This window comes from Myotis yumanensis, unplaced genomic scaffold, assembly GCF_028538775.1.
Source record: "Myotis yumanensis isolate MYYU_CA2020_CCGP unplaced genomic scaffold, mMyoYum1.0.hap1 SCAF_5, whole genome shotgun sequence".
In the NCBI taxonomy this organism is placed as follows: Eukaryota; Metazoa; Chordata; class Mammalia; order Chiroptera; family Vespertilionidae; genus Myotis; species Myotis yumanensis.
The window spans coordinates 157,696-168,898 of record NW_027223756.1 but is presented as its reverse complement, the minus strand read 5'-3'; positions in this window follow the sequence as shown (position 1 = coordinate 168,898).

Sequence of the window (11,203 nt, the reverse complement as noted above, 5' to 3'; positions counted from 1 at the left end):
GGGACGGGACCGAAACCCGCGCTATCGCCCGTTTCTATCGCCTGGTTAACCATTAACAAGCGGGTGGGGGCGGGGCCGGTGATTTGTTGGGGTCAGGAAGAGCTTTGGGGGACCCTGTCTGAGCCGAGCCTGAAGGCTGCGGGGGGTGGGGGGTGGGGGGCAGGTTGGAAGCGGGGCTGTGGTCCCCCGGCCCCACCGGGGACATGTTGGATGGAGGAGCAGGCCTGCCCTGCACCCTCCGGGGAGGGACCCGGCCGCCGTCCACCGAGGACACATTCAGCCCCTCGGCCCCTCGGAACTGGGAGCTGGGGTGATGGGGGCAGCCCATCCTCCCAGACCCCAGGCTTCCTTCGTGTTTTGGTGGAACATGCAGGTTCCTACGTGGGTTCCTCTAGGGGGCGGCCCTGCCTGGGCGGGTCCGTGTGCGCCGGCCGTCCCCACCCTGGGGAGGACGAGGGCGGGAAGTCCAGGCTTTGGAAGGGGGCGCCCTCGTGGGCCCCGGGGGCTCCGCTCCCTGGGACACAACTTCCCAGCAGCAGGGCCTGTCCTGCAGGACGATTCCCGCTAAGTTCACTGGAATTGGATCCGGCAGCTCCCGCCGCCCCCGCCATTGCAGTCGCGTCTCCTGCTCTTTTAAAAACAGAGCTGGGCAGTCCTCGCCCCGGAACCCGGAAAGGGAGAGAACAGCCTCTGCTCTGGGTGAGGAGGGCGGGGCCAGGCGCCTTCCCGCGGAGCCTCTGCGGGAACAATGGCATCTGGGTCAGCCGCATGCAGGGCAGCTCGGAGGGGCTGGCTGAGCTGAACGGCCGAGTCCACCACAGGCGCATGTGTGCATGCACACCTACACGTGCACACGCACGCACACATGCTTACCGGTGTGCAGAAGCACACATACGTGCAATGCTCGGCACATGCATGTGCACACACACACATGCTCAGAACACATGCACACACACAGAGCACGCACACGCATGCATACTGTGACCGTTGCCCCTGTCCACGTGCCTGCAGCAGGGTCGGAAGCCCCCGCCTCCCAGGAGCTGACGGGCCAAGATGCCCCCAGGAACCGCAGTGGAGACGCTTTCCCCTCGGCTGGTGCCGGGTCTCGGGAAGGAGGGTGACCGCTTGGGGTCAGGGCGAGGCAGGGACAGAGCCCAAATGAACCCAAGCAGAGGCTCTCGGCCCAGCCTTTCCCCACCTACAGGGATGGACACGGGTCCTGGACGTAACCCTCTGCCCTCCCGGTGTGGTCAGGGTGGCCCCTCAGTCTCTCGGAGCTTGAGGCTCCGGACCATGGATGTGGGGACCCCCGGGCACGTGGGCTCCAGGTAATCCAGGGCCCGGGAACCGGGGTCAGTCAGTGAGCGGAGAGCACCCTCAGTCGCGGCTGGAGCTCAGGTGGCCCCGCTGGTGGCCTTTGGGAGGCATCCTGCCCCCTGCAAAGCCGTGTTCAGGGAGCCAGTCCCAGGGTGCACCCTTGGGATCCCCTTCCGTCCTGCTGCTCCTTGACCCCCGCTGGGTCTGGCACTGGGACCAGGGACCTTGGCACAGCTGCCCCGAAGGCGTGGGGTCAGCGTGTGGCTCACTCAGACTCAGCGCATCATCACTCAGAGCCGGACCCTGACGCCCCACGCCCTGCCTGTCCCCGTTCCGGCACGGCACCAGCCCGCAAGGCCGGCAGCTCTCCCTGACGCCGCGGTGAGGATGGGGGAGGCCCCGCGGCAGCAGTCCTGCCCTCTCCCTGGAGCCAGCGTTGCTCACAAAATGCTGTCCTTAAAACAAAGAGTCTGTTATATTCTCGTGACGGGGTGGGCTGCCTGCAGGTGGGCCGGAGGCACCGGCGCTGCCTTTATGACCCAGTGACCTTGCCCGCCCCTCTCGCTCGCAGACCTGGCTCCTTATCTGTTTCATGGGAGCGAACCCCCACCTGGCAGGGCCAGAGGAGATAATGGCCATAAAGTGCCCGCGAGGGCTTGGCACGCAGCTGCGGCCCGAGCGCCTTTGTGCTTGTTTGTGTAGGTGTCTTATCTCCGGTCCCGGAGTGAGCGGCGGGCTCATCCCTGTGGCCGGCCCACAGCTCCCGACCGCCGAGCGGGCCTGGGTCCGAGGGCCGCGCTCCCTTCCGCTGAGACTGGCACGGGGCGCGGGCTGGGCTGCAGGAATGCCATCAATCTCCCGGGCCTGGGCCGCCTCCACCTCTGATGGGCCACCTGCAGCCTGGAGAGGGCCCCGCGGGCCGGGCTGTCAGCACGGAGAGGCTGCGGTCCCCGCAAGACCGGGCATGTGCCGAGAGCCACATCCGGAATCCGCAGGAGCAGCCTCGGTGCAGCTGCGGCCCTGCCTCCTCTTGTCCAGGAATGTCCTGTCCCCTCTCCGGGAGGCGTCTGCTCACCAGGCCCATTCCCAGTGCACGTCCTGGGGGGGCACATGGCTGAGGGAGTGACGCTGCCCCTACGCGCTTGCTGGGTGGACCCCAGTGTCTGCAGGAGGACCTCAGGGTCCTTCATGGGGTCCTCCCTGGGGTGCTCCCGGGGCTGTGAGTCCAGCCTCAGAGTTTGCAGGTGGAGGGGTGCCTGTGCATTTGGAAACACACCCCAACCAAGGAAAACAGAACCGAGTCACCTAGGGGCTGGGTGCGCTTCAGGGCCAGCAAGAACCAAACGGGAGCCGTGGGCATTTCCTTGAGCCACAGGCAGGGACCCTGCAGGGAACGCAGCCTGAGGGACACTGGGCACTGCAGGGAGTGGGCCTCCCGGTCACCGGTGGCCCAGGCGGGAGGCGTGTGGGGCGCAGAGAGCTTCTCTTCTTTCCACGCTGGGTGACCCCCGGGGGCTGGCGTGGAGGACACCCAGCCCGCCTGCCAGACACGGGGAGAAACTGGACCACGCAGGGGAGCCGTTCCCAAACTTCAGGAGAAAAGTAGACACTGGTGTCTGTGAAGACGGGAGGCGGTGAGGGGGGCGATTTGTTCACCTCCCTGTGACTTGTTTGGGTTTTGTCTCCTGGCCCCCCAAGACCCCCTCATGATAAGCTGTAATCATAAAGCCTGATCTGAACAAATAGCAATGAATAAGTCATAATCTTGTTGTGAGTTGAAGTTGAAGAGAAGTAATTCCTATGAACATAATTTCTGTAAAATGAAAAAGTTAATTGAAAACTGTTTGATTTCAGGGTTAGACAGGTGACCGGGATTAATAGAGTTGGCGCTGGAAAGTGCTTTGTTGAACGTAAATGCAAGTTTATAGTAAAACCTATTGTATTCGCATGTCACTGGGGCCCACAAATCTTCACTCTCTCAATGTGCACACCCACACCGTGCACACACCCACACCATGCACACACCCACACCGTGCACACACCCACACCGTGCACACACCCACACCACACCCCCCACAGCATGCACATACCCATTGTGAACACGCACACTGTGCACACACACACACTGAACACACACCTACACTGTGCACATACCCACACCACACACACCCCCACACCATGCACACACACACTGTGCACACACACACCATGCACACACACACTGAGCACACACACACTGAGCACACACACACTGAGCACACACACACCATGCACACACACTGTGCACATACACTCTGTGCACACACACACTGAGCACACCCCCCCCCCCCACATACCATGCACATACACTCTGTGCACATACACACTGTGACCACACACACTGAGCACACACACACTGTGCACATGCCCACACGGTGCACACACACACCATGCACACACACACTGAGCACACACACACTCAGCACACACACACCATGCACACACACTGTGCACATACACTCTGTGCACACACACACTGAGCACACACACACCGTGCACACACACACTCAGCACACACACACTCAGCACACACACACCGTGCACACACACACTGAGCACACACACACCGTGCACACACACACTGAGCACACACACACTCAGCACACACACACAGTGCACACTCACACTGAGCACACACACACTGTGAACACACACACTGTGCACACACACACTGAGCACACACTGTGCACACACACTTAGCACATGCCCACACCACCCCCCCACACACCATGCACATACACTCTGTGCACACACACACTGAGCACACACACACTGAGCACACACACACTGAGCACACACACACTGTGCACATGCCCACACTGAGCACACACACACCGTGCACACACACACTGTGCACACACACACCCCGTCCGGGTAGCTACGCTCTGGCTCTCTAACTGGAACCCGTCCTTCCTTCCTTGGAAGAGCCAGGCCTTTGGGTCCGAGGGATGGGAGAGCCCAGCCTCCAGCCGCCTCTGATTTTAGTGCGTCTTTGGAATTGAATGGGGTTTCCAGATCCTTACAGATGTTTCCTCTGTGCCAACCGGGTGAGCTGGTTTTTCCCTAGGAATTTGCTCACTTCATTTAGAATTACCGTTTCATGATTAACGTGAAATATAATCACATTATTCTATATTATGTAATACTAGTGGCCTGGTGCACGGATTCGTGCACATTAAAAGGAAATTAATTAGAAGAAAGATTCTTATGGTGATTACGTTACTGAAAAAAATTTCACGTCAAAATAGTATATATAATATGGTATAAAATTAAAACGTGTGCAATTGGCGCCAGTGAGAGCTTTGTGTGTATCGCGCATGTGCGAGTCAACGTTTATTTTTAAATTGCCAGTGAGCGTCACATGTACCAGCTGGGCAGTCAGTCAGACTGTCAGACGGACGGTCGGTCGGTCGCTTAGCCTTTTATATGTACAGGTAAATGAGGCCCGGTGTATGAAATTCGTGCACAGGTGCAGTCTCTAGGCTTGGCCAGCAATCAAAGCACGAGCGTCTGGCACGGAAGGGCATGTCCCAGCTGACCTCTGGGCCCTGGGCAGCACCTGGGCCCCTGGGCCCCTGGGCCCCATGCGCCCCCTCTGCCTGATTCATGGCGCCCCAGTCCCCACGCGGAGATGCAGTGAGCAGCACGGCTGGACGCCGCGGGCCGGGGCGCAGTGTGGGCCTCTGGGCCGCCCAGCGGTGCTGCACGGAAGGCGGGCAGCGAGCTCTCTCCCGGCCGGCCTCACAGACCGGCTCCTGTGCAAACCCACAGGGAGCCCGACGGGCCCCTGCGGTCCTGACAGCTGTGGCCCGGCTCAACCTGAAGAGGCTGCGCAGGTGTAGGGCAGGCTCCTTGCGGGCACCTGGCACCTGAGCCCGGGGGCTTCCCTGGCACACGAGCCCTGGCGTCCTGGGGGAGAGTAGCAGGGGGAGTGAGAGTGAGCTCATTGGACACCCCGCATTCTCACCACACCTCTTTCCCCATCACCCCCACCCCCAGGGAGCTGGTGAGAGGTCTTAGCCCCCCCTCTCAGGTGCTGCAGGAGGTTGGTCACCGCCACCCACCCCTAGTTCCCGTCCCAACCCGGGGCCCGGCCCCTATCAGGCTATCAGGGCCTTCAGGCCACTGGTCACCATCTGCAGGGCAATTGGTCAGGGCTGGGCCCCCTGCCCAGCTCGCTCAGAGCCTGGGAGCCCAGCAGTGGCCCCGCCCCGCCGCCACCACTGCTGGTCGCCGTCTGTGGGGCAATCAGCCCCTGCTGCACCTGCCTTGGCCTGGCACTACCCGCTCACCTGCTCCACCATCCACCACAGTCCCACTGGGGCCGGCAGCACCTCCACTGCCCCCTGCGGCCAGTGCTGCATCGCCGACGCCTGCCATGTTCCGAGCCACGCTCTGGTGGTCAGCGCACGTCACAGTGAGCAGTTGAACTCCTGGTCGAACAACTGCCTGAGGGGACAATTTGCATGTTAGGCTTTTATTATATAGGATAATGTCACTTAATTGGCATAGAGTATAAAAGCCATGGCTGTGCAGTACCTGGCACCAGTCGCCTCCTAGCCCACCCCCCCACCCCCACCCCCTGCCCAGGCCTCTGAGTTGCTGCCTTGGGAGGTCACCTGCCCTCAGGATTCCAGGAAGTTTCCAACGCGCTCACCTGCAGGGACAGGGTCAGCTCCCCACCCCCTGGGAGCAACCTCAGGAGGTTCCCTTTGCTCCTGGGGAGGGGCCCAGCCAGCCCCCCTCTGAGGCCTGGTCTCTGGGCCCCGAGGCCTGACCCCGGCACCCCTTCCACCTGCTGTGGCCTCAGGCGCAGGCTGTGCTCTCTGCTAGGGGCTGGGGCACCTGGGTTCCCTCTGGAACTGGAAAGACCCCTCTTCGGGCTGCCCAGCTGTTAGGGAGCCGTGAGCGAGGCTTCTCCCAGGTGGGATTTGGGGCATCGTCTCCTGCGTCTCCTACGCGCCCATGGGGAAGGCGGGCCTTTCATCATCAGGTCGGGTCCCGGGCGATGCTCTCCCAGGCGGAGGAGCTGTCTCCATCCTCCCCTGGTCCGTCATCGCTGTCCGTCCGTCCGTCTGTGAGAGACCCAGCGCTCTGCCACCCGCCAGCGAGGGCCCACTGCCTGTCGCTGTCCACAGTGTGGTCATCGAGTAACTGTCTCTTGCTAGACCTGAGGCTCTGGAGGGCGGGGCAGGGTCTGTCTGTGCCGCCCGGGCCAGTCCTGGGCCAGAGTCACACAGTGAGGGTCCTGGAAGCCTGGCCCTCGCCTGGTCCAGGGGGTGGGGCCTGGCCTCCCTCGCGTGATTAATGCCACCCCAACTCCCTGTTTCTCCGGGGGGTGGGCGCTGGTGGGGGCACAGCTCCCCTCTCCCCTCTGGCCTCGGCGAATGCCGGTCTTAGCGCTCCCAGGCCTCTATTTGTTCTGACATTAATGGGGTTTATCTCCTGCTCTTCGTGAGTCAATAAAACCCCAGACACTGGGGGAGCCTCTGGGGTTTGGGACCCTCGGGGCAAGTGGGGGACTTGCTCCTCCCCGTGGGCTCAGGCTCCCTGGTTCTGCCGCGTCACCTAAGGGTGCAGGTACCTGAGGTGGGAGGTGCCTCCACCCACAGAGGTTTCAGATGGGGGGGGGGGTGAAGACCCTCACAGCACAGCCAGGCTCTGCTGGTCCCGGCCCTCACTGCCGGAGGCTCTGTGCTTGCTACTGGGCCTTGGACCTCGAAGTTGCTCTCTTTTTTTTCATAAAGAATTTTCTGGAAAGCCCCCCCTTTCCTTCTTGGGGGCGCCTCTGCGCACGGACCGGGCGGCGCGAGAGTGACGAGGTTTGGGAGCAGCAGCTGAAGTCCAAGGACCGGAGGCCCGGAGCTCAGGCCTGAGGAGCTGAGCGCCTGGCCCCGGGCCAGAGCCGTGCGGGACACGGCAGGTGTCAGCGAGCGCGATTAGACGCGTCGTGGAGCTGGAAACCTAAATATTGATAGAAGTCGGGACTTCAGTGACCAGCCGCAGAGGTGATGTCACCGGCACCTGCTTCTGGGCAGAGCTGGGGACACGTGACGGTCTCCACACTGGCACCGCCAAGCGGGGCTCCCGGAGGCCCCGGGATAAGGACAGGGCTCGGCCCGCAGGGTGTGTGCTGAGCCGGCCCGGCCGGCCTGGCCCGCAGACTCCGGACCAAACAGAGCAGCCCTGGCCCCGGAACTTATCTTGAGTCAATAGAAGGCTGGGTGGCTATGGAGGCTGTTGACCAGGCCGGGGACAAGGGCTGCATTCAGGCCACGGCCGGGTTTCCAGTGAGCTCAGCTGCTCCACAGCTGGGGCCAGGGACCGGCTCGCACCCGCCCGCCAGGCTGCTCCGGCTGGGCCAGGGATGTGTGTGTGTGTGTCGGGGGGGAGAGGGGTCCACGAAAGCCACACCCAAGAAGACCTTGAGCTGGTGCAGGGGGAGGGGGGGCGGTGTGGGTGCAGGGGCGGCGGCTGCAGTGACCTCACGGGGGCGGCCGGCCATCCCCCAGCTCCAGACAGGATGGGCTGTATCACAGGTGCCAACAGGCAGCCTCGGGCGTCTAGAAAAAATGTGCCTGGCCAGAGGAGCAGGGAGTCATAGGATTGAGTGGGAGCACGGGAGCCCACACCAGACCCCACTGTTCCGGAGCCTTGAGGGCATGAGAACAGGCCTTCGGGTCCTCACAGCCCACACGCGGGGTCCTGTCCCCCCTCCCCAGTGGCTCTCGCCAGCGCTTCTCAAACCCTAAACCCTGACAGGGGCCGGGAGAGCTAGGGTCTTGGTAAAACAGCTCTTCTGACTCGGGAGGTTGGGGGGAGTGGGATCTGCACCCCCAGGCTCCTGGGTGAACCCCTGCTGCCTGGGGATCCACCTGAGGAGCCAAGTGGAAGACCAAGGCCTCGGTTCTGAAGATGGGCTCTGTGAGGGGGTTGGTTCACTCTGAGGGGCCAGGGTGTGTGATGAGAGGGCCCCCTGGAGCAGGAGGGGGTGCCCGGAGGGCATGGGCTCACAGAGACAGGGGTGGCCTCGCAGCCCAGACCACAGTCCCCAGATCACAGTCCAGCAGTCGCTCCTGCAGACCCTTGGGCCAGACCTGTGCCCTGTTACTGCCACCCCATCGGCTGGGACGACCCGGGGCCTGGGCCACCCTAGCGGTCCCGGGAGGGATGGGGTGAAGACCTGCTCACCAGCCCCAGCACCACCCACACTGGCGAGACCCCCTGGAGATGTGCAGAGCAGGACAGTGTGGCCACCTAAGGGTGGCAAGGCACCGTGGCTCCGTGCCAGCACCGTCAGCACCTTCCTCCTGCAGGGCCTTGACTCTCCAGGGCGAGCAGTGAGCCCGGGCAAGGCGGGGAGAAGGGGGTGCTGCCTGAGGTCTGGGTGGCAGTGGCTGGGGGAGGCCTCACGGCCAGGCTCTGGGGCAGGTCCCGGTTGTGGGAGGACCTTCAGGCCCTGGTTCCCTAGGTGAGGAATTAGAGCTGAGCTTTCTGATTCATCTTCTGTTGGTGTGTGTGTGTGTGAGTGTGTGTGAGTGTGTGGGTGTGTTTGTAAGTGTGTGAATGTGTGAGTGGCTGTGTGTGAGTGTGAGTGTGAGTGTGAGTGCACCTGCATGTGCCTCTGGTCGGAGGGTCCCCGTGTGCACAGACGTGTAGCCCATGCATCCTGGTGCAGATGTGCTCCTGTGGGCGGGACACCTGTTGCACACGCGTGTGAGGGGGTGGGAGGGGACAGGATTTCCTGGAGACTCACACTTGAACGCCAAGCTGTCTCCATTGTCATGTCAACCAAATATTTTCCTCCTCCACACCCAGGAGTCTCGGGAGCAGGCGTCTCCTCGCGGCTCCCAAGCCCCCGCCAGACTCCCAAACCGCGAGGCAGATCCGAGTCCCGTTTTAGCTGCTGAGGAGAAAGCAAGCAAACACATCCGCGGACCCCAGGCCGCCTTCTCGGCAGAAGTTAATGTCTGAGCTTTGATCTGATACCAGGACCGAGGACTTGTTATTTCTAAATGACGAGCGGAATGTGTGTGCTCCGAGCCTGAACTTTTCTGGTTTGGGGAAAACATGGCTTTCCACAGACGGCCTTTGATGCGGCCAGTGGTGTTGTCCACACAGAGATGAAAAGGCCTTTCAGAGGCCGGCGGCCGGCGGGAGGGGCCGCTGGGCCTGAGCGTGCTGCCATCCCCTGGACAGTACCCTCTCCTGCTCAGGAGGGGCCCGCGGACCCTTCACTCCCTGAGCTCCCCCTGCAAGGTGGTCAGGGACCTCTGGGCTCAGGGGGTGCCCCGAGGCCAGATAGGCAGGGGGTCTCGGATGGACGTTGGCCCCCACGGCTGTTGTGCTGGGGGTTCCCTGAGGGCTCCATCGGGAGAAGCATCCTACGAGCACCTCAAACAAGGTGGGGCTGGACCCCTGCTCCCAAGAGGGGGCAGGAGGCAGGGGTGGGCAGCTGCAGCTGGCACTGGCCCGTGGCAGGTCGAGAGGATGGGGAGCGGTGCCTGAGGCAGAGGTGACCTCCAGGGGCAGGGCTGTGAGCGAGGCCCGGCCCAGGTGTGGCTCCTAGGGCACCAGACACGCCCGGGATGGCAGCTCCTGAGCCCGCTCCCTGTGGCCCCCAGCGAGGCTCACCCCAGCCTCGTTCCATCCACGGGGTCCAGGGCCAGGCTGGGGCCTGGGCAGGGAGACCCGAGTCTTCCTGCAGGACTCAGGCTGCCTGGTTCCGGTCCCTGGGCTGTCGGCCCCGCAGGCCAGTCCAATCTCCCCTGGGAGACGGTCCTCGGGTCCGGCAGGGTGAGCCGGGACCCTCCCTCCCAGCGGTGGCTTCCCACGGGGTGGCTGATTTCCCTGCGGAGAAGTGTCCCTGGGTTGCGCCTACTCGCCCTGCAGACCCCTCGCCCTCGGTCCCCGGGTACAGGCCGGGGTGAGCTGGCAGACCTGGGCTCCGACAGGTGCTCAGCACACGGGGCCTTGACCATAACGTGTCCCAGGTAGGGCCTACGGGTCCTGGAACCTGAGTCATGAGTCGGGGTTCGCGCCTGGACCAGAGCAGGACTGTACATGCTTAGAAACGGAGGCAAACGGTTTAAATCACAGGCAATACAGTCACGTGGTGGGGAATTCCCGGCAGGTTTGGAAATAGCGAGGAGCCAGAAGGAAACTAATAGAAACAACCAGGTGTCAGCCCAGGGCGACAGGGCCTCTGTGTGGTCACCGTCCGTGGCCTGGGGCCTCGTGGAGGACGCTGGGAGGCACTGGGAACGGGGCCTGGGAGCTCCGCGCGTCTCGTCTCCGCAGCCGTTCTGCAAACCCAAACTCAAAGATGAGGCTTATGTTTAAAAAGTCGGGGCCATGCAGGACCCTGGCTCCGTCCTGGGGAAGCTGGGCTTTGGCCTGGCTTCCGAAGGTGCTGTGTTGGGGGGAGCGGAGCTGGGAGGAGGGTGGGAGGGGCTGAGACCAGGCTTGGCCGGAGCAGCAGGACAGGGCTGCGCTGACCGGGTGGGAGTCCAGTCCCGAACGTGTCCTGTCTGAGGTGCCAGTGGGACTTCCTGGTGACAATGTCAAGTCCTCCGTCTATGAATCTCCACCCACTTCTGCTCACGCCTGTTGTGAAGCCGCCGTTGCCCCGTGGGACTCACCTTCCCTGGGACCCGGAGGCCGGGGACCTCGAGGCCTGGGACCTTGGACCCTGGCCACCTGCAGGCGATGTTTTCTCCAACCAAAGCCCAACCCAGACTTCCTTCTTTTTAAGAATTCTATTTCCTTTATGAGCCTGTTCTGAGGTGGTTAACCATCTCCTGCTAATCAGGGAGGAACTTTGTGCAGGAACCTCTGCCCTGTGCAG